Consider the following 25,423-nt stretch of genomic DNA (forward strand, 5'->3'; position numbering starts at 1 on the left):
TTTTTCAAGAAGTATACCTGGGAAAGCTAATAATAGAGAGAAAAAGTTTATCTTCACACTCTGCTGTATGGTATTGACACTTTAGTGATAGTTATATTACTTGTAGCCTTAATCCTTTTTACACAGATCACTGGCATTGTTAGTGCTTCTCTTTTAACACCATAAGAAATTAATTATTAGGTCAGCATATTCAATGAATTCTATAACTAGCCTCACTACTGGCCACTCTCCTGTTCTCAAGAAGGGAATTAAGTCTTTCCACCTTACCAACTTCACCAAATCTGAAAATCTTCCTCCATGGACTCTCAAACAAAGTTTGCTTGTTGTTGAAACTGAAATTTGCCTTTTTCAGTGACTCTTCAATCAAAGGGGAGTACTTTTTCCATGTATTTATTCCTATTTGCTATAATCCTCTTGCCACTTGCTTTCCCGGCTAGGTTGCTAGAGGAAAACTCTTGGATTTTATAGCCTAGGCAATTTGAAGTCCAACTTCATAAATACATTTGACTTCACAGATAGCTTGTGGTTTTGGTAGCTGTTGCCAGTTAAAAGTCAGCTATTGCACTTACAATGCTATCTTATTAGATATGCCAAACCAGGTTCTACTCTAGCAATACCTGCAAAAGCCAGCAGCACATTTCTGATGCCACCTTCTAGGTCTACAGAGAAGAATCCCACAGACCTATCTTAGCATCAGGTTTGACGAGCCAGTCCTGTTTTGTCCTTATAAGAACGTCTGCATTACATTCTGTTAATGGTTTAATTCAGCTTTCTTGGTTAATTATATACTTTTTCTTTCTACCAAATAAGTCACTTACCAAGTTGTTATATTTTATTCATAATATTTTACTCAATTTGGGCACTAATAATTCTTAACCTGAAGAAAATTCTTTTAATATGTCTTCCTTTAATTCCAGGTCATAAACTACTTTCATTTATATTGTATACTCTACTTGCTTAGCTACTATTTAATTCTCAAAGTTGAACAACTTCTACATGTGGGATTTTGTGGTAAGTGCTGCTATGATATATTTGAGTAAATGCAATGCAGAGAGAAATCTATAATAACATATGTAAACACCAGAATATGATTTATATAGATGAAAAAACTATATTGTGACTTAGACTATAAAAGGTAAGTTCCACTTGATAAAAATACATGTGTACTAGGAAGAATTCTAAGTTGATTCCCCAAATCTCTGCACCCTGGTATACATGTACTGCATCATTCCTAAGGATATAAATGTGATGGATTTCTTTCTCCTGGTTAATAATTAGTGATATGGTTTGGCTCTGTGTCCCCACCCATATCTCACTTTGAATTGTAAAAACCCCCATGTATCATAGGAGGGACCTGGTGGGAGGTAATTGAATAATGTTTTTTTTTTTTTCCCCCTATGCTGGTCCCATGAGAGTGAATAAGTTCATGACATCTGATGGTTTTACAAAGGGGAGTTCCCCTGCATATGCTCCCTTGCCTGCTTCCATGTAAGACGTGTCTTGCTTCCCCTTTGCCTTCTGTCATGACTGGGTGGCCTTCCTAGCCATGTGGAACTGTGAGTCAATTAAACTTCCTTCCTTTATAAATTTCCCAGTCTCTGGCATGTCTTTATTAGCAGCATGAGAACAGACTAATATAGTAAATTGGTACCAGGAGTGAGGTGCTGCTGTAAAGATACCTGAAAATGTGGAAGCAACTTTGGAACTAGGCAACAGGCAGAGGTTGCAACAGTTTGGAGAGCTCAGAAGAAGATAGGAAAATGTGGGAAAGTTTGGAACTTCCTAGAAACTTCTTAAATGGCTTTGACGAAAATGCTGATAGTGATATAGACAATGAATTATATGCTGAGGTGGTCTCAGAAAAATATGAGGAAATTGTTGGGGACTAGAGTAAAGGTCACTCTTGCTATCCTATGTAGGGGCATTTTGCCCCTGCCCTAGAGATCTGTGCAACTTTGAACATGAGAGAGATGATTTAAGTTATCAGATGAAAGAAATTTCTAAGTGACAAAGTGTTCAAGAGGAAGCAAAGCATAAAAGTTTGAAAAATTTGCAGCCTAACAATGCAGTAGAAAAGAAAATCCCATTTTCTGTGGAGAGATTCAAGCCTGCTGCAGAAATTTGCATAAGTAACAAGGAGCAGAATGTTAATCACCAATAAAATGGGGAAAATGTCTGCAGAGCATGTCAGAGACCTTGATGGCAGCCCCTCTCATCACAGTCCTGGAGGCCTAAGAGGAAAAAATGGATTCATGGGTCAGGTCCAGGGTCCCCCTGCTGGGTGCAGCCTAGGGACTTGGTGCCCTGTGTCCCAGCTGCTCCAGTCATGGCTAAAAGGTGCCAAAGTACAGGTTCCACCATAGCTTATGAGGGTGCAAGCCCCAAGCCTTGGGAGCTTCCATGTGGTGTTGGGCCTCTGGGTGCACAGATGACAAAAATTGAGATTTCAGAATCCCTGCCTAGCTTTCAGAGGATGTATGCTAATGCCTGGATGTCCAGGTAGAATGTTCTGCAGGGGTGGGGCCCTCATAGAGAACCTCTGCTAGGGCAGTGCAAAAATAAAATGTGGGGTTGGAGCCCCCACACAGAGTCCCCACGGGGGCACTGCCTAGCAGAGTTGTGAGAAGAGGGCCACCATCCTCCAGACCCCACAATGGTAGATCTGCTGACAGCTTGCACATGCTCCTGGAAAAGCCACAGACACTCAATGCCAGCCATAAAAGCAGCTAGGAGTGGGGAGGTACCCCACAAAACTACATGGGTGAAGATGCCCTAGGTTGTAGCAACTCACCTCTTTCATCAGCGTGACCTGGATGTGAGACATGGAGTCAGAGGAGATCATTTTGAAGCTTTAAATTTTGACTGCCCCACTAGATTTCAGACTTGCATGGGGCCTGTAGCCCCTTGGTTTTGGCCAATTTCTCACATTTGGAATGGGAACATTGATCCAATGCCTGTACTACCATCTACCATTGTATCTAGAAAGTAACTAACTTGCTTTTGATTTTATAGGCTCGTAGATGGAAGGGACTTTTCTTGCTTCGGATGAGTCTTTGGACCGTGGACTTTTGAGTTAATGCTGAAATGAGTTAAGACTTTGCAGGACTGTTGGAAAGGCGTGATTGCTTTTGAAATGTGAGGACATGAGATTTTTGGTGGGGGAACAGGGGTAAAATAATATGGTTTGGCTCTGTGTCCCCACCAAATCTTACCTTGAATTGTAATAATTTCCATGTGTCATGGGAGGGTCCCAGTGGGAGGTAATTGAATCATGGGGGCAATTTTTTGCCATGCTGTTCTCATGATAGTGAATAAGTCTCATGAGATCTGGTGGTTTTACAAAGGGGAGTTCCCCTGCACATGTTCTCTTGCTTGCTGCCACGTAAGATGTGTCTTGTTTCCTCTTCATCTTCTTCCATCCTTGTAAGGCCTCCCCAGTCATGTGGAACTGTAAGTCAATTAAACCGCTTTCCTTTATAAATTACTCAACCTCGAGTACATCTTTATTAGCAGCATGAGAACAGATGAATACAATTAGTTTGTGCAATATGGCAGACACAGCTAATTTTAAGACAGAGAGATTATCATGGATGAACCTGATCTAATTATGTTAGCCACTTATCTGCAGCAAATTTAGTTAGGGTGGTTACAGAGAAAGAAATGTGAATGATATATTCCAGGTAGCCTAGAGGAAAGGAACCCTCCATGTCCTGAATTCTTTGTGGAGGCTATGTGACAAGAAACATATAGCCTCTAGAACTGAGAGTGGTCTTTTGGCTGACAACCAGCAAGGAAATGGGAACCTCAGTGTTACCACTATAAGGAACTGAATCCTTCAACAACCATGTTAACTTGGAAAAGGATCCTGAGCTTCAGGTAAGAACTGCAACAGGATGATACCTTGAGTTTAGCCTTGTGGGTTCCTGAACAGAGAATCTGGTCAAGTCATGTTTGGACTTCTTACCAAAGAACCATGAGATAATAGATGGATAAATTTTAAAAAATACCTAATTATTATTTATTATTAGTGTTTACTTTTTGCATGCCAGTTATATACAAATGCAACAATAGAAAATGAATGCCTATATTGAACAACAGAAAAGTATATTAAGAAAGTTTGAAAGTCTTCCTTTAATGATACTTCAATGTCTAGTTTTCTCCATGGAGTTAAGTAATGTTAGTAAAATCCATCTATTTTATAACTTTATAAACACATTTATATACTTATATTTTTTTAAAAAAAGAAAAATGGGATCAAACAGAGTTTTTCTATAATTTAGCTGTTCACCCAAGTGTTACTGAGACCTTTCTATGTAGAGATACAACCCACTCATTTTAACGGCAGCACAACATTCCATAGAAAGAAAACATTTTGTAATTTATTTAAGCACTCTTCCTTTATTCCTGGCCCCACCCCAGTATATTGGGTTTTACTTTGTATAGAGTTTTCTTAATATAAACATTTGACAATAAATATGGTTACAAAGAGATTTAGGACATACATAAGAATACTTATTTGGGATGGGTTTGAAGGAGTGCTGGATCAAAGCATATGCCTGTTTAAGATTGTAACAAATACTACCACGTTGCCTTACAAAATAATTCACATGTTTACACTTCCATCAACAGTCAGTGATGCCTTCTCACACAACTTCTTCAACATTTAGAGTTCATAGTCTTTTAATTTTTGCTGATCGGATTGGTGAATAATGCTATTTGATTTTAATTTGAACTTTTCTCATAGTAGGGATGTTGAAAATCTTTGAAGTTTTTGTTGGTCCTTTAGATGTATTTATGATTTTGCCTTTTACCTTTCTGGGTCATGTGTAATATAAAGGTGTGTAATTTTCATGATATCAAATCTTTTACTCTTTTTATATATGGCTTCCATGTGTTGTTCGTCTAGTTTTTAAATGCCATTTGCTATGGCAATATTAGAAAATAAAAAAGAAAGTTGAGGTTATTAAGCACAATTAATTCTCACTGAAGGCTAGTGGCTTTCCAAAGGGGGGTGCGTTTTAAAAATGTTTCTTTTTAATTGTGGTTAAAAATAAATAATGTAAAATTCACCATCTTCATCATTTTAAAATGTATAGTTCAGTATTCATATTGTTGTGTAATGACTCTCCAGAAATTTTATCTTGGAAAGTTGAAACTCTACTTGTTAAACAATAAACAATCATTTCCTCCCCTCCCCTAATCCTCTGTCAAGCACCATTCTACTTCCTGTTTCTGTGAATTTGACTACTCTAGCTACTTAATATAAATGGAATCACAGAGTATTTGTTTTTGTGACTGGCTTGTTTCACTTAACATAATCTATTCAAGTATTATTCTGTAGCATGCGTCAGAATGTCCTTCTCTTTTAAGGCTGAATAACAGTCCATTGTTTAAGTATACCACATTTTTTAAATTCATTCATCTGTTTATGAACATTTGTGCTTCTCCTATCTCTTAGCTATCGTAAATAGGACTAGTATGAACATGAGTGTAGGGATAATATTTTAAGCCACTGAACTTGTAGTATTCTATTACAAAGCACTGGAAAACTCATAAACTTGTTTTACTTTGTTTAATGGCTTGATTATTAACACAACTAAATTTATTAGTTGAGATGTACAACAAAAAGTGTGTAAAGCAACAAATGCATGTGGTAAAATCTTACTAGATATTACAGCTAAGGAATGGAACTACATGATAGCTAACATAATAAAGTATTTTTAAGAGTACTTGGAAATATATTTTACTGTCAAAAATTAATATACATGCTCTAAAACAACTTAAATGACTATAGGGATACAATTATATTTTGAAAATTACACTAAAATCAAAACAAAATAAAACTCTGTAACTACTCACTAGTCATCAGAATAGGAAAGAGAAATGAAATATGAAATTAACTGGCCTAAATGATTCATAGTCTATGTCACTATGTCTGTCTTCTGTTTGAAATAATCATGTTATAATTTTCAGTTGAATTATACTTCTTACATTTTTGTTTAAATAATTAAAGCTAAGGCACATAATTCATATTTTAATGTGCTATATGGGTTCTTCAATTTGAGCCTTCCACCTAGAGAATTATGAAACCAGTATGACACATGAAACCCAACATCTTGGTATTTTCATTTTAAATAACATATTGGAATATTACTAACTTGAACATTTGAATTATAACTTTTTCACATATAAAAATAGGAATTTCTGGTTTTACAATCATTTTAAACCTCACTAAAGTAGTCTATAAAATTTAGGACATGTAAGTGCTCTTCCTCGAATTTATGGCTATTTGCTCTCATTTACAACTAAGCGTTAGGTACCCTAAGGGTTCTATATTCTGTTTCCTACATAAATTTTCCTTCATGACCTGCCTCTTTTCTTTTCTTTCTTACTTGATTCCACTGCCTGCAAAGAAGAAAAATTGCAATTTGAAAAAAGGCAATTTAAACACTAAAAATGATTAAACTTTTCTCTGTTTTGTCTATGTACCCTGTGTACTGTCAACCACCCAATCAACTACTCATTTTTAATATCTAATTGCCTGTCTTAGCACATGCTTAAGTCTTCACTTACTCTTTGCTTTAATATAAAAAACTGTTTCACAACCTCTATTATTTACGCCAGTAGAAATTTGGTCCATCTATCAAAGACAAAAAGACAAAATGTTATTTCTGATTCTGAACTGATAGTTATAGCTTCTCTTTCCTCCGGGATGCCATAACAATCTGTATTTTTCAAAAATTCAATCTTTTATCCTATAAACATGGCAGGGATTGAGTAAATATAGAGTACAGGGAATAAACCTAAGTATAGAAATAAATAGGTTAATGAAAAGAAAAACGTGGAGGAAAAAAATTGTCTATTTGATTCAGCCTTCCTTTTGCTTTTTCCATCTTTTCATGTAATGAAATGTAAAAGCAGATTGTGAAGGAAATAACTAACATATACATATAACAAATAGCAAGATATAAGCTATACACACATTTATTTTGAAAATGAATTAACATTGGTTAATTCTGAATGCAATTTTTTGATTTGTTTAAGAAAACAAAATAGTAAATGTAATATAAGCTACTGAGATTAATCAGTATGTGTTTGCTTCAAGTAGTCATAGCTTCTTCTGAAATGTCTTTTAAATGTCACTATCAGTTAAACAGACTTTGTAGGAATCTGGTTGCTGGGGAGAATTTATGAAAATTTTTGCTATCCTCTTGCTTGAAGAATCTTATCACATGTCTTCTCTGTGGTGGAGATAAACTGGGAGTCCTTTCCTTAATATGGTGCATTTTCAAAGGTTCAGAAGCGTCAGTGCAGTAGTGTACATTCTGTCACACTGAAATCATGGATGTCACTAAGTTATCCCAATTTTCATATGCAACTTTCTCTGAAAAAGTTTTATTTTTAAAAATTTCTCTCTAAAGCTATGTTATTTATAAAATATTATTTGGCTACCCTCTTATTTAAATAACGAGTACATGTATTTATTCATCTAATATGTATTTATTGAACTCTTCCTATAATACAGAGATTGTTCAAAGCCTTGGTGAGATCATGGTGGACAAAGAAGTTCCTGTCATCAAGAAACACACATCTATTGGAGAGTTAGCCAACAAACACATGAATAATACAATGTGAAGTAATGGTAACTTTACAAAAGCAAAATAGAGAAAGGCAAGGAGATATGAAATCTTGAGGATGCAATGAGAAGGAATCTTTTAAATAAGGTGGCTAGAAGTGGTCAATATGAAGGCATGAATTTGAGCCAAAGCCTAAATGAATTAAAAGGGTAGCCATTGGGGAATGTTGTGGAGGGAGGACACAGTTATCATGTGGGCCAGTGTTCTAAACAGAATAACTAAGGCAGAGTACCATAGACCAGGTAAGAGATGTAGGTAAGGGAGACAGGTCACATCTGGACACAAAACAGTATTTGATGTTTTTTCTTTTTCTGTAGATATTTTGGACAGTTTTGAACAGGAAATATGTTAATCTCATTAGCATCTTTGAAAGATCATTCTACTTACAATATGGAGAACTAACTGTGGGAGAGTAGAAGTGGAAACAGGAAAATCTGTCAGGAGGTTTTGCAATATTTTAGCTAAAATGTTGGTAGCTTAAACTGCAGTAGCAGCAATAGATTATCTCGCTGAGGATATATGTTAAATGAGTCAACATGCCTTGCTGATTGATTGTGTGCAAGAAATAGAATTTATAGATGACAAATAGATTTTCACCAGAACAACCGACTGAATTATTTATTAGATGGTGGAGAGAGAAAAGAGTATATTCAGGTTTAGGAGGAAATCAGGAGACTGGTTTCAGGCATAATCAGTTTGAGATGCTTATTAGATATCCAAATGCTGATATCAAATAGGTATTTTGACATAAGAGTATGGTGATTATGGGAGAAATAACAGTTGGAAATATTTAATGTAGACGGGGCTTAAAGATATGGGGCTAGATGAGAGCATTTTGAGTGAGGATGGCACAGAGAAGCAATTAAATTATTTGATAACTCTGTGTACTTATTATAATTATGTAAAATGTATATACACATAAAAGATAAAACAGAAAAATGTCACCAAATATTTGGACTGTGCAGAGGTTAGGTTTATTTTCCAAAGTTTACGTAATGTGGTTATGTTGAATTTATTATTTATAAATGCACATTTTGGTAATCTTTCAAGCTTGTTATAAGTCCAACATTTTCTTTTCTTTTTTCTTTTTTTTTTTTTTACATTTTAGGGAGAAACAAAGTGTGTTACAAAGAAAATGAATGAATCTGGAATAGAAAATTTAGCGCTGAGGTTCCTGACATTGTCCTTATCTAAAGGTTATTTGTAAATCCCAGATCAGTGTTTTCTAGGGGCATGATTAATTGGTCTAAAATTTTAAACAGGAGCATTAATATATTTGGTAACAATCATTCTATTCACTTAACGATTATACTGGGTTGAATTTTTTCATGAGAAAAGCTGCGGACTACTTTTTCCAAATTCTTCTCTATTGTAGCTTTCTTAGAGTTGATCAGAAAAGAATTTGTGTAAGATTGGAAGGGACAGTCCTGAAGGTTTATGACCAGATACACTGACAGGAAAGTGTAGAACTGTTCAGTATATTTCACTTTGACCTCACTCTTGTGTCTGCATCCTGCTTTCTTCTTAAATGCTGGACCTGCTGACCATCAACAGCCTCATCTCCACCATGAGATGCTTGGCATTGTGGAAGTCACTCGCAATGCTGGTGACTCTATAGTCCATTACTTTAATTGACCTCACCATGAGCTCCCATTCTCTGCTCCCCACGTTTATCACTTGACATACTTGGCTTAGGCTTGTCGCCTTGCTTCAGAGAGCTCCTTTGACACTCGGACTCTCTCAAAGCTTTACTCTTTTACCTTCTCCCATAATTGTTCCTCATAATAAATTCCTTAATTCATAGTACTCATAGTGTCTCTGTTTCCCTCACTGAGCACTGACTAATGCAGAAGCTATCATTCGCTGTGCTGCTTTTACTACTCAATTTCCCCCTTTAGTTCATATTAAAATTTAAATTTTAAGCAATTATTTCCATTTTCAAATTGTGATAAGAAACAAAATGATAAAATCTAATAATGAAATTTTATATTTTGGTGATATGTGTTTTTTCTTTAAACTACTATTTTTCATAACATTAAATAAGCTGAAAAATACATCAATAGTTGAAAAATAAATCAGAATTGATAAATGTTAAAATTCATCGAGACAAAAGTAAAATTTTTCCAAGAGTAAAGTTAAATAAAATACATGTGATATGGTTTGTCTTTACGTCCCCACTTAAATCTCATCTCAAATTGTATTCCCCACGTTGAGGGAGGGGGCTGATTGAATCATGGGGCAGTTTCCTTCATGCTGTTCTTGTGATAGTGAGTTTTCATGAGATCACCTGGTTTTATAAGCATCTGGCATTTCCTCTCCTTGACCTCACTCCGGCAACCACTCTCGCCGCTTTGCAAAGTAGATGCCTACTTCCCCTTTGCCTTCTGCCATGATGTAAATCCCCTGAGACCTCCCCAGCCATGCAGAACTGTAAGTCAATTAAACCTCTTTCCTTTGTAAATTACCCAGTGTTGGTTATTTCTTTATAGCAGTGTGAAAATGAACTAATTCAATATGATATTAAATGGTATTTGATCGACATGCCATATATACCATTATTTATATTGTTGAATGTGCATGTCAGTGTGGACTCATGTAGGTGTTTGAAAATGCAGTCTGTTGTAAATTTGATCAAATCAAGATCTTTAGTAGCTACCTTTTAGGATATAATATTGTCAATAAAAGGTTTCTGGAACCACGATAACACAAACTCACAATTTAAAATTATTTATTTAATAATGGTAACAATGTTCTCATAAGCACAAAAATTTCATAATATAAAAAGCTTCAAGTTCACATTGTTTATTTTTTCCAAATGCTTTTTGAAATCAATAAAATTACCATTTAATATAAACTAACTCTAACAAAGATTAAACTAGCATACTGTTGCAAAAGTTTTTAAAAAATGGGTTGGGTTTCTGTAATATCAAGAGAATGCTCAGTGATGATTTTTCTCTTTCAGGGTTAATATTTTCACATAGCAAAAAATTATATTTGACTAGAAGACTGCTAGTTAAATTTTTCTGTCAACAGTTCTTATCTATTTTCATTTTTCTTCATGTTGCTTACATTAAAAACAGAATTGAGAAAATCCTATCACAAATTTACATTGTGGAAATGTCGACTTCAACTCATTATATAAATACCTATAGATTATGTTTCCAAAATTGTCTTATAATATACAATGCATATTATCCACATTTTAAAAATTATAAAATGTAATGAATATCATTTTTATTACTTATACCTACATATGTTTAAGAATAAACGTATACATTCTGAATCATTGCGATGTTCCTAAAAGACCTGCAAGCAACGTTGAGCGAGATTACTCCATAATTCACAAGCGATCCAATAGGTTGTTTCAGTTATTTTACTTTCAGTCATTTTACTTTCCAATTGTTACTTAAAATTTTCAAAGGAAAACAAAAAATTTAAATGTAGAATGGATACAAAGAGATCTATATTTCATTATGTGTTTAAAAATGTACTCTGCCATGGTCATGTTTTCCTTCTGAGAGTAGGGAACTCCTCACTCTTATTTAGCTACCATTAAACAATCTGAGCTTTTCCAAATGAAACGGATAGGGGAACCTATGATTTCCAGTATATGTTTTTTACTGGACAATATTGTGTAATGTTATGCCACATATTCAGACTTCAGTTTAATTAGATATGTTTATAAGAAAATGTCATTTTCATAGAACAAGGAGAACTGGAAGTTGACACCCTAACTATCCCATGACAAAAGAAATTCAGACTTGTTTGTAGCAGACTTAAATATGCTTTAATTCATATATTTGGGTATATAACCTGATCGTATAAGCAATATTCTAGGTATCACATTTTAATTCTCATGCCGAAGTAATATACTAAAAACTTTTAGTAAAATACTAAAAATTAATATTCATGCAGTAGTAATATAATAGTAATATACTAGAAATGAAAATTCTTTTTAAAAAATATTAAAAGACATGTATTTTTCCTCTACTATCTTGAAGTAATTGGGTTTTGTTTTCATCAACATATTTCTTCTTGAATGAATTAAGGAAATGTATTTCCATTCTATTTTGTGAATTTAACTACTTAGTTTCTGTTAGTATTTAACCCAAGTTAGTCTTGAGGCAATTAATGGTAAACTATTTTTGAAATTCAAGAATTATAAAGTAGTAAACTAATTCACTTAAAAATAATTTTTAGTAGATGCATTGTTGTATTTTAAAGTTGTTGAAGAACAATTTTAAAATAAAATGTAAAACAACTCATTGTTGAAATTCTGGTCAAGGGGCAATGTAAAATAATTACGATAATGACAGACACACATTTTTTGAAAGAGCATGTAATTATGTTTTCAATTTTTGCCTGGTGGTATTCACTGCTATATCATATACGGTGATATTTTAACATCATTTGATAGTCACATAATTCAGCCAGAACTGAGGTTGCATTTCTGGGACATCACAAATAAAATGTAATATAAATGAAGAGGTAATCTACTTTGAAAAATCTGAAAAAAGAAAATAGCTCTAATTATAATACAAGACTGAAACGTTTACCAAAACTGGAAATGATATAATTCTGAGAAAGCAGGTCCCTTAGTCATCTTAAACTGCCATAACAAAATACCATAGACTTGTTGGCTTAAACAACAGAAATTTATTATATCAGGCTTCTGGAGGTTGGAAATCTGAGATGAAGTTGCAATAACGGTTGGGTTCCTGTGAGAGCTGACTTCCTTGCTTGCATGTTGCCACCTTCTCACTGTGTCTTCACATAGCAGAGAGACAGAGACTGCAAACTCTACCATCTTTTTTTACAAGAAGACTAATCTTGTCATGAGTACCCCTCCCTGATGACCTCATATAAATCTAATTATCACCCACAGGTTCCATCTCCAAACATCATTACATTGAGGCTTAAGGTTTTAACATATGAATTTTGGGGAGACATAATTCAGTCTATAGCAGAAGTGAATGCTTTTGAAAATATACTGGCTAAAGGCAAACATGAAGAGTTGTATGCCTGGTTTGGCGAGTCATATAGTAAACTAATATCTTAAACTTCGCCTATTCATATCTTACATAAAAGCAATATCTCAAATCTGGTGTGAGATATAGGTTACTGATGATTTATTTAATGCCATTTTACCCTGAGTGGATAATGTTTACATCAAAAAGCATCAATCACTCAAGTATTCTTTTGCAATTGATTGATTCTTTTGTGATCACACATAATCTCAAAATTGCAAATACCTCATAACATGAAATCAATTTAAATTTCTGCTAGGCTCCATTTCTACAAAAAAGAAAAATACTAGCCCGGCATGGTGACATACACCTATGGTCCCAGTTATTTAGGAAGCTGAGGTGGGAGGATCATTTGTACCCAGGAGTTAAAGATTGCAATAAGCTATGATCATGCCTCTGAACTCCAGCCTGGGTTACAGAGTGAGACATTGTCTCTAAATAAATTAATACATTAATTTATTAAATGTTTAACTATCATTAATATCTATTCAAAAATATTGTTTGAATTTTCTTTAGCATATTCTACTTGATGTATTCAGAGAATGATCCTTCACAATGCAATTGTCAAAATCCTAATTGATTATTATTATTATTTTTAAGCTAAGGCAGTTAGTCAATGTTGTCGATTGCTCAATGTTAATGTGTTGACTGCAAAAACACCTATAAAGTGAAAGAGTATTGCATGCAGATTAGTTCAACATCTCAGTGCCTGAAGAGAAAGACAGACAGACAGACAGACAATTGCTTAGTTTCTCAAGTGGAAAGGGTACTTTTAGATTTTCCAGTTTAAAAAGTTTACTTTAAGACTTCAGGCTGCCTGATTCCTTGACCTGTGTGTTTCTACTTTCTAAAATTGTAATTATCAGGTTTTTTTTTTTTTTTTTTTTTTTTTTTTTTTTTTTTTTTTTTTTTGGTTCTAAGTTGTTAAAAGAATCTGAATTTGAGATAAGAGGACCTTAAGCAGCCTTGGTTATAAATTTTGTCTGCTCTGTAGAAAAGGGCCTTGTCTGCTACTTGCACACTCAGACTTCATCACTAAGAGCATGGTGAAGACACATTACAATACAATGGAAGCACATTACACATAGCAAATATTGATAGCTCTACTGATCTGTGATTCGTAGCATGCTGTTTAACCTTGCTCTTAGTTTCTTTACATGTGAAACAGGGGTAATAATTGAACACACCATACTGAGTCATTACAAAGATTAAATAGTTTGATATTTAAAATATCTCTGCACCCAAAAACAAATTGTAGGAAATGGAGAGCAGAGGATCATGTTGAACTGCATCACAATCATTATAATACCTGAACCACAGTAAAAATTATATATTTCTTCATAACTAGAGCTTTGCCTTAGTCATGTTCTTACATTCCATGTTGAGTCAGCCTGGTACCTCAGAACATTTGAGGAACGCCCTTCACTTGACCTGAGCAAATCTAATAAGTACTATTGCAAAATGATCTAAAGCACTTTGATTAAGTAATAAAAGACATGGAAAGAACAAACATAAGAATGTGAAAAACTCAGAAATAAGAATGCACAACCAAGAAAGAATTATAAGTGAAAAATAAATGCTGGAAATTGAAGGTAAAGAATTATAAAAGTAAATAGATACAATATATAGACTCTAAGATAAGTAGAAGACAACAAAAATGAATTTGAAATAATTGAAACAAAGAGATAATAAGGATCTGAGAAAAATGACTAATATTGAAGGCAGGAAAAGAAGAGCCTTTATACAGTTAATAAGAGTCTTGAAATAAAAAAAAGAAAAAGAATAAATGCTAAACAATAGGTTTCAAGAGTACAAGAAAAAAAGAAACTATGAGCACACCATGTATCTGAGAATATTAAGCCAGAATAACCATCATCAAATATACCGTAGACAACTACTGAACTTTAAAAATAAACAGAAATATAATTCTCTCTTTAGGCATCCAGGTAACCAAGGCACATACCTTATAGAGAATGAAAGAAAATTGGTAACTATTAGACTTTTAGAAAGTACCACTTTAAGTCACGGGAAATTAGACTACTCAACAGAATACAATGTGAGCCAAGAATTTAACATCCAGCAATCTAGTGTAAAGAACACAGAAAACAGTTATTGACATGTTTTCTCAGGAAAATATTTTCCAGGAGTCCTTCTTGAGGTATCTCTGAAAGAATGAGCTCCATGCAACCAAAATACTTGAGTGAGATCAATAAAAATAACCGATAGTAGTAAATATATAGTTATTAGTAGAATAAGATAAAACAAAAGTTAAAAGGAAGAGAATACAGAAATGGTTACATTCTTTGACAGTGTAGATACAGTACCACCATTAGTGAATGAATGGGTGAGAATGGGGATAGAATATACACAGAAATCTTTCTGTGTTTAGTAATCATAATGGATTGTGGTAGTATTAAGTATTCTGATCCTGAAACTGATGTGTCTGTGTGTACTGTGGGTTAAAGCAAATGAGTGATTACAAGATATTCTAATTCTTTTATTCCTTGTATTCATGAGAATGGGAGTTCTTATGGAAAAAAGAAGACAAAATATAACATCAGATTATGTTTAAAATACGGTAGTTTTGAATTTGAGTTAGAAAAGTCAGTGTGAATTTATATGGTAATTTATCATTAAAAATGTGTAGTGTGTATTTTCTAGTTCTGTCCACTGGAAAGCCCTAGAAACAATATATGATGCAGCAGCAATGAAATTGCTAGGCCTAAATTGTGATCTTGAGATTAACATTTCTCACTAAAAGAAATGAAGCTTTCCTGTGGAAACAGCGATTTCAGGTCTGAGGTAGGAAACATGCAAAATTAGCGTGGAATTTCTTATCACATTCTAAAGGAAGAAAGCTAACAAATATTACCAGAGTCAAGTCAAAAGGACTCAACAACCTACTTTAAGAATCTCCCGGCCGGGCGCGGTGGCTCAAGCCTGTAATCCCAGCACTTTGGGAGGCCGAGACGGGCGGATCACAAGGTCAGGAAATCGAGACCATCCTGGCTAACTCGGTGAAACCCGGTCTCTACTAAAAAATATAAAAAACTAGCCGGGCGAGGTGGCGGGCGCTTGTAGTCCCAGCTACTCGGGAGGCTGAGGCAGGAGAATGGCGTGAACCCGGGAGGCGGAGCTTGCAGTGAGCTGAGATCCGGCCACTGCACTCCAGCCTGGGCGACAGAGCCAGACTCCCTCTGAAAAAAAAAAAAAAAAAAAAAAAAAAAAAAAGAATCTCCCAGTTGCCAGTGATGGGGCAATTTTAACTTCAGTGGGGTTTAGAATTATAATGGCTTGAAACCCATCAAATATGTTTAAATCTGTGAATGCATAATCACACGAAAAAAAAAAAATAGTCAACTTGAGAGGCTGGTGTTCAATATGTCGACCAATTTTTTTTTTAAATAGAGAATCAGGCAGGTATATTGGTCTTTATGTATTAACTGTACTATTTAGTAAAGGAGAGTGAGAAAAAAATCTTGTTATAAGTGTATTCCAGCTAATCAATAATAATAAAAGATACTATCATCATTTTGCAGCCCCCAATGAGTTAATGGGTCTACACATTGAGCATCAACTGTTGCTAGCATTTGCCTCTTGATAGAAAAACTCAGTTCCACCAATCCTCCTGCCAAAGGCATCAAATCTGTCAGTTCAAGACTCTGCATCATAATAAGGCAAACAACAACAAAAAACAGAAAAACAATACTTGAGAGCATCAACAGGTCAAACAGCACTCAATCCAAAACACAAGTTGCGAGGAAAAACAAATTAAAAGGGAGAGACATAAAAGCCATGACTTTTTAATAAGAAGATTATATCATAGTGTTCCCTGTTACATATTTGCATAATAAAACCATAAAGGAACACATGAGAAGAATGTATGCAAAAGTCAGGATAATGATTACTTTTGCAACAAAAAAGAGAAGCATGATAGAAAAGGGAACATGAAGCTTCTCAAGTGTCCAGCAAAGTTCTATTTCTTGACTCAAGTGGTGATTAAAACGGTGTTCATCACATTGTAATGGATAAAAGGCATTACGAATCAACTAAGTCTTAAATTAGGCATGTGGAGAAATACTTACTGATTAGGTGATAGATAAAAGAAAGAACACTTTGTTGAACATGATTTCAGAGTATAATTCTTCTAAATGTACATTTTAATATTTTTCTGTATATATAATTATGTCATAGAAAACCTTTGTACTTCAATTAAAATAGAATCTGCTTTTAAAACATATATGTATGTATGTACTTGTTTTTACAAATATATATATTATTACAAATATATAAGCTTTACTTTTTTACATATATGCATACAAATATTGTATATTGTATACAAATATATTAGTATACAATTATATATTTTTATACATATATATATTTGTAAAAACAAATAAAGTAGACTGCACTTTGCAAACACAGGACGAAAATAAAATTCCAGCTAATTTAACTTGCTACTACAAAATGGCACACACACACACACACACACACACAAGAGGACATTTGAGCTATAATAATGGTAATGCATTATTTAATTTTTATAAATTTCAGAAAAATTAAAAATTAATGTATCTGACTTTAAAAAGCTTAGCAATGTGTTTTTGTGTACTAGAAAATTGTCTACTAGAAGTGTGAAGGACAAGAAAGTTTATTTTTAAATTATAGAGGCTGGTATAGTAGTTCCCCCCTTATACGCAGTTTCCCTTTCTGTGGTTTCAGTTACTTACACTATGTACAGTAAGACATTTGAGGGAAAAATAGATCTTATTCTCATAGCTTTTAGACAGTATATTGTCATAGTGGTTTTATTTTACTATGAGTTTTTGTTGCTGATCTCTCACTGTGCCTAACGTATAGATTAAATTTTATCATAGGTATAAATGTATAGGAAAATACGTAGTACATATAGGGTCCAGTACTATCCAGTTGCAGGCATCCACTGGTGTTCTTGGAACAAATTCCCCCACGGACAAAGAGGGATTAAAGTATATTGGCATGGTTCCATAAAACTATTAGGAAGCAATATCATAGTGGAGAAGCAATATCATATGACTGTTTATGTGAATGTTCCTGCAATTAATAAATTGCAGTTAGACATGTGAAGAGCAAAATTTTCATACTGAGTAAAATATTTACACACAAGCATAAATTAAATGGCATTTATTTGGCAAATAAATGGAAAGAGTATAGCATTCGGAGTCTGAAGAAGATTACTGTCTATCCCCCAAAAATTGCACTCTGCCTTCTATCATGTGAGGTTATTTCTTGAGGTGGCTGCCCAAAGAGTCACGACTTTTCTATATCCCACCCCACAATGGAACCAGGTGTAGCCATGTAATTCATTTCATTAATGGAACTGAATTAATTTTAAAGGTGGTTAAAAGAATCATAGCTCATTTTCTAGTAAGAACTTTTAAAAAGTATGTCCAACTTGTCCATTTGTCCTTTTTATTCTATCACTAAATGGAGAGAATTCTAAGGCTCTAAGAAGGTATCAGGCAGAGTCATACAACAAAAAGAGTCAGATTTCGGAATCACAAAGTGCACAAATTTACCTTCCAATAGGGAATCTAGATAAGATTTCCAATGAAGGAGATAAAATTACATCATATCACCAGTGAAAATCTGTGTAAGATTTTAAAGGAAAGAGAAACGAAATTACATTGTATCAAACCACTGATTTTGTTAATGACAAGAACTAGGGTTATCCTTATTAATACAAAGGATAGATACTGACAGATCTCAGTAAACAATTGGTTATTGTATTTGGACATTTATTTAACATTTCTAAAAAGCATATTGTCATATATTGAATGAAATACTTTGTAAACTACTTTTTTTTTTTTTTTTTTTTTTTTTTTTTTTGAGACGGAGTCTCGCTCTGTCGCCCAGGCTGGAGTGCAGTGGCCGGATCTCAGCTCACTGCAAGCTCCGCCTCCCGGGTTTACGCCATTCTCCTGCCTCAGCCTCCCTAGTAGCTGGGACTACAGGCGTCCGCCACCACGCCCGGCTAGTTTTTTGTATTTTTTTAGTAGAGACGGGGGTTTCACCGTGTTAGCCAGGATGGTCTCGATCTCCTGACCTCGTGATCCGCCCGTCTCGGCCTCCCAAAGTGCTGGGATTACAGGCTTGAGCCACCGCGCCCGGCCTGTAAACTACTTTTACAAACTAACTTCTTGATAAAATTGTATGAAAATTGGAGACATACATTAAGCATACTTTGTAAACTACTTTTACAAACTACCTTCTTGGTAAAATTATATGAAAATTAGAGACATACATTAAGCATCATCACATTTCTTGGTATTTCAGAAGTCCTAAGTTAACGACAATATTATTAACATTATTTTATAATGCAAATCAACTTTTCCATTACTACCCATTTTTTTATTTTTGGGCAATCGTGTTATCAAAGACAATTTTTATATTATAAGATTTTACAAAGAGGTAGTAATTCTGTAAGAGAAGACATTGGGTTTATTCATGTGCATGCTTCACCCACTTTAAGAAATAGGAAATTAAAAGGTGTGACATTATGCTGTTCTTTTATAGCTTTTAAAGTGCCTAACACAAAGCCTGACACATATTAACCATTGAAACAAAATAGGAGGCTTACATTAGGGATATTTTCATGGAAGTCATCTGCTTACATAGCCATGAAAAAATATTGAGTGAAATTTCCCTACAATACTATTAACATTTGCAAAACCTCTTGTACCTTCTGTCACTATGAACCCCAAACCACTTAATTTACAAGTAATTATTCTGAAGAAGTTTTCTACTGTTGTTATTTTATGAACTGCTTCCAATTATTTTATTTACTCAGCTAGAAAAAAGATAAAATTCAAATTAAGAATACAGCATTTTCATCTCTGAATAGAACCATTTTGACCTTGTTTGACATAGACATCTTTCTATTGTAAATCTCTAACAGTTTGGTGCCACAGATCTCCCTAGACATTGCTAATCCTCAGAGGACTTTGTCACGAATGTATACACGTATAATAGAGAATTAAACTAAGAAGGCCTATGCTCTTATATTTGCATTTTTTTCCTCTGATAAACATTCACTTTACTTCAGAGATGATTGTCCTTCACTTCTTGCCCAAAAAGCTCATTCTATAACAGAGATTCCCTGCCTTTACAATTCCGGAGCTCATCTGTTAATGCGATGAGACATATTAGGTATAAATTGGGGAGATTAACAGATAAGGAGAAAGGAAAGAGATTATTATGTTACTAGACTTAAAAAGTATCACATACCTCTAGTGGTGTGGGACATTTTGTAGTTCTTATAGGGTTTTTTTATGAACTGTCTTTGAAAGGAAATTATTAAAAGCCTTTGAACAATGTTAGCATCATTTAAAGTACACTTTTGAAAAATCTTTGATTTATTGGTAAAATATTTAGAACATTATAATGTATTATATTATTTCAATTATATTTTGTATACAACCCTGAAACCTTTGAAATGACTGATATTAATTTGGGTTCAAAAAGCTCTGAGAGTTGATTTGCAATGTTTACATTCTTAATTGTTCAGTAAAATACCAACATGGAACCAGAAAAATAAATAAGCATATTAACAAAAATAGGAGAAGCCCATCACGAGGATCTGTTGGAAATAACCAGAATTTAAAGCCCACTGATGAGGGATTGAAATGTAGTTAGTGTCAGAGCATACTTATGTTTTAACTTTCAAAAACAAAGCATAATTATATAAGAAAATAGCAATGGATTTACAACTGGAGGCAACCTGGCTATTATCCATAGACGACACGGAGGATATTCTCCTCACTAGTGAGGATACAGGAGAGTCTCTGGGAACCTCAATGATACTTGTTGTCAAAATTCTGAGATGGATGATTGTAAATGCTCCATGGGATAGGGCTGCCCAGTTTCATTTTAGATATTAGTAATAAGGAACTGTACGTGCCAGCGGACAATGCCTTTAATTCAGAGGCAACAAAGCCAGAGAGCAAAGCGTGCTGCCCTAACCTTCAGGAATCTCTAGAAATGGCATCGTTCTATGGGAAAATATATGTAGTAAGCTGACTGTAGTATTTATTGGCTGTAAAATAATACTGATTATTAATAATAATAGAAACATGCAATAAGATCACATCAAACTGAAGTTGAAAATCTAATTCATTCTGTTAGTTTCTGATATTAAGTTAATTGTAGGATAAGAGACCAATAGAATTTCAATAGAGAAGGCAACATAATCATACATTTTTAAAGAAATGTTTTTTGAGGTGCAAGACATTAGAACATCATTGGATAATAAACAAGATTAATCTGAGAGATGGATAAATTGATTATGCAGAGAAGGGAGGCTACAATTTTACAAAGTAATTTCTGATAACATGAGAGGGACATTAGAAGTGAGAAAATGGCATATCTGAACCAAGAGAAATTGGTGGTTAGGAACCACTGGATGCCTGCCAAAGGTGAAGAAGCCACTCTATAAATTAAGCAAAGTCTTACTTTCATATGGTGAGATAATTGAGTTTTTTTTTTATATGCAATGACTTTTACCTAACTGCATCGTGTAGGTACTTTTTTACTTAAATTTAGGATTATAATTGGTACTAATTGAAATTCCTATGGAAATAAAGCAGAAAGATGCATACACTGAAGGAAGAGATAAATGCAGCACAAGCTTAGAAGGAAAATAAAATATTGCTTATAGGTATTTCTTTGAAAGTGTTGGAAGTGAATTACTCAAGCCAGAGTTCATTCAATCTTCAGGTCACCATCCTCTGCCAGCATTCTAGAGAAGCTAATGGTAAGCATGGCTATTAAATGTCAAACTCAAGTAAGATAAAATTTGGAAATTCCCCCCAAAAACCATGCTGAGATTGATACAAAGAATTAGAAGTTTAAAGAAGGAATTTGAGAGCTCCATAGCCATACTTTTTAAAGTCTTCAGGATCCAGAAGAAAAATTTTCAATAATATAGGGTAAATAATCATAATTAAATAAAAATATTTTTTGCAGTGTTAGTTATAAATCTTAAGACATACGTTGATTGTGGCTGGCACATCCTTTAAGGTATATAAAGAACTATTTCCATAATTTAATAGTTTATTATCTAATCTACAAAGGTTATTAGAAACAATAACTATGAAAGGAATAATTTTTTTTTCAAGAAATTTAGAGGCAAATTAATTGCTTTCCCATATACAAAATTCTGTTTTGAAAATTTAATGCAAAGGTCTTGTTCCAGAGCTTAAAAAGAACATTTTAGCAAGTCAATAGTAAGACAACACAATTTTCAATACTAGGCCAAAGATTTGAACAGACATTTCACCAAAGTGTGAATGCCTAATTAGAGAAACACAAATTGAAACCACAATAACAGTGTTTAAACAGTCATCATCATCATCATCATCATCATCATCATCCAAAGATATTCAGTATTAAGTGTTGGCAAGGATATAGAGAAACTGAAACCTTCATACATTGCTATGGAGGATGTCAAATGATTTTGCCACTTTGAAAATCATCTTGTTTGTTTCCTAAGAAGTGAAAAATAAATTTAGCATATAATGCAGCAGTTCCATTCATTGGTATCTACCAAATGAAATAATGAAAATAAGTCTACACAAATACTTGCAAGTAAATATTCTTAGTACTATTATTCATAGTAGCCCCAAACCGGAAAGAATAAAAATTTCTATCCATTTGTGAATTGATAAACAATGTGTCATCCATACAAGGGAACACTATTTGGCAGTAGAAAAGAAAAAATTACTAATTCATGCCACACGAGTGAACCTCAAGTAGCTAGGCATGAAACGGTTTATATTATATGATTGCATGTTTTTAAAATGACCAGAAAAGGTGAATCTATTGAGTCAGAACTCAGATCAATGGCTGCCTAGGACTGGGGTTGGGAGCAGAGATTATCTGCAAATTAGCAAAAACAAACAAACAAACAAAAAAAAACAACAACAAAAAACCAGTCTAAATTCTTTAAAGAATTATGGAAATATTCTAAAATTGGGTTGCAATGATGGTTGCACAATTATGAGTTTATTAAAATTGTTAAAATGCATACTTATAATAGATGATGAAATTTATTATAAGTAATTTAGAGCTCAATAAAACTTTAAAAATCAACAAATAGTAAGGGGTAGGGAATGCTGAAAATTAATACGGAAAGTTAAGTTCTAGAATCATTTTGTAAATTGCACTATAAAAGATAGAACTCACATTAAAATAAATCCATAAAATTATGTAAACATAGAATATAGAACAAACCTTTTTTATACCTAGGATTGAGATTTATATTTTGGAATGTTTGAAAATTCTTTCCTAACATGCCATTTCTCCTTAATCAAAATATGTATGACACAAATGGTTGCAAGTTATAAAGGGCTTAATTAATTTCACCTTTTTTGAGATAAAGCCAGCAAAAAAAAATACCATCCCTAACCTCAATATAAACATACCCAACAACTTCTACATCTGAATTTTATTTATTTATTCATTTATAAAAAAAGAGATCTTGATTTTACAGATATTTCTGTGAACTTCCCATTGAGGGGTTTTAAAAAATGTTAAATAGCGCATGGATCCTAACTAAAAGAGGGAGTTCAATTTCATATGACTTAAAAATTACCTAGATTAAAAAATATTTCGAGCTAACTTTCATATAAATTTGCTGTATGATGTATATGACCTTAGTTAGCATGGAGTTTGGAAGAAAACACTACAGTGCTACAGAATCTCTCAGGTAGAAATTTCCTACATAGTGACAGAGTTTGCCTGGAAATCATCTGTACCAAGACTATATATAATTATATAATTAATTTTCATACACATATATATATAGATAGAAAGATGCAAGACTAGATGTGATCTCAAAACATGAAAAATAGACTCTCTGCTTCCCTTGATGATGACATTATCATCTATTATAGATGAATATTTCTTAAACCTGACAAATTGCTGTTAAATTGGGAAAGGATTACCGGTGATTCTTTAGGGTGAAGAGAAATTGACCATATATATATATATATATGTACTTTTGGAAATGTTATCTTAATGCAATACATTTCACATTCCTTACTTAAGATTGGAAAAGAAGAAGTAAACTTTACTTGTAGATAACATTATCTTGTTTGTAGAAGATCCTAAGGAATCTACAAGAAAAAGCTATTAGAGCTAATTAAACAAGTAATACCATATAAGATTTATATAAAAATATCAATTGTATTTTTATACACTGGCATTGGACATTCTGAAAATAAAGTTTTTAAAAAATTTCATTTTTAATAGTATTAAGCAAAATATTTAAAACATAACAAAAATACAAGAATTACAGACTAAAACACAATAAAAATATTGTTTAAGGAAATTAGGTTGATAAAAGACTTAAATAAATGGAAGACATCTCATGTTCATGAATTGGGTAACTTTTAAACAAACGTCCTGGTTTGTAGCGTGTATATTTTTATCTACTTTAGCTAAACTTGGGAAGCAAAGAAATAACGGGATGTTGAGTATGAGAACCTGTTGAACCTGTTTTTAAAAGATTTTGGTCCCAATATTATTTATTGTCTACTATTATCTATGGGTTGATGATACCATCACAGGTCTTCCATGGTTAAGGTCAGCTCAGGTCCCATATTCAACGGTCCTGGAAAGGTCTGAGTACTCTCTTTGTCCAATAAGCAGTTACTTAGGTAAATGCCTAGAAGTCATTCAGAGGAAGGTATGGGACTATTGTTTGTTGTGTTCACCTGTGGTGGGATTGGAGAGGTTTCCCCAAGAGAATTATGTTCTTTTTCAATCTATGTGTTCTCAGTTTGAAAACTGATTTTATTCTAGGAACTGAATGAAAAGTTACAATTTTCTATTATGGTGCTTCTATCAACCTTCTGCTCACAAGCTGTTGATGCTTTTTGGCTGCACAAGTCAATCAAGAGCCTAATCTGCTGTCTGTCTCACCTCTAGTAAAACAAGCATCTCAGCAAATCTCTCTGAGTCAAAGCACCTACCTGATTGCCACTATTGCTGAACATTGTATCAGTTACATCCAACTTTTTTTGACAGTTAAGTGCTCCCACCACTTCTGCTGTTCTGAAACTTATCTGTCTCATTGATACTAGAAAGCTCAGTTTCTTGGCAGCATCTCCTAAAATAAACCAACAACTGCCACTAAACTTAATCAAGAATGCAGTGCAATCTTTACTGCCATAATGCACAAGTCAGCAAACGTTCTGTAAAGAGACACTTAGTAAATATTTTAGGGTTTCCAGGCCACGGGCAGTCAAATATTTTCCTTTGTTCGTTTTTACAACCCTTTAAAAACTCAAAAATTATTTTTAGCTCACAGACACACAAAAACAGTTCACTCTGTAGATTTGGCTCCAGGACATAGTCTGACCTCTGCCTTAATGAGATGAGTGTGTCCTTGAGAGAATACACCAGGTGATGGATTTTCTGGTCAACATTCAAACCACTTTTAGCCTTCTGATTTCTTCCTCAATACTCTGCCAAGTAAGTTCTAGCATTCCACTTCATTTACACAGGCATTATTGATTGCAAGTTTTAAGGAGCCATCACAGCAATATATTAGTATTAAATTCTAAATGATGATAGATTGCATCCATGCAAATAAACGCTCCTTATGTTAACACTACACACCTGTGTCCAACACCGTTAAGGCAGACCCTCACCAGTGACTGCCTGGTTTCTGCTGATATATATTACCCAAGTCTTTCAATCATTTTATTTCATAAGCAA

Source organism: Rhinopithecus roxellana, chromosome 2 (genome assembly GCF_007565055.1).
Source record: "Rhinopithecus roxellana isolate Shanxi Qingling chromosome 2, ASM756505v1, whole genome shotgun sequence".
In the NCBI taxonomy this organism is placed as follows: Eukaryota; Metazoa; Chordata; class Mammalia; order Primates; family Cercopithecidae; genus Rhinopithecus; species Rhinopithecus roxellana.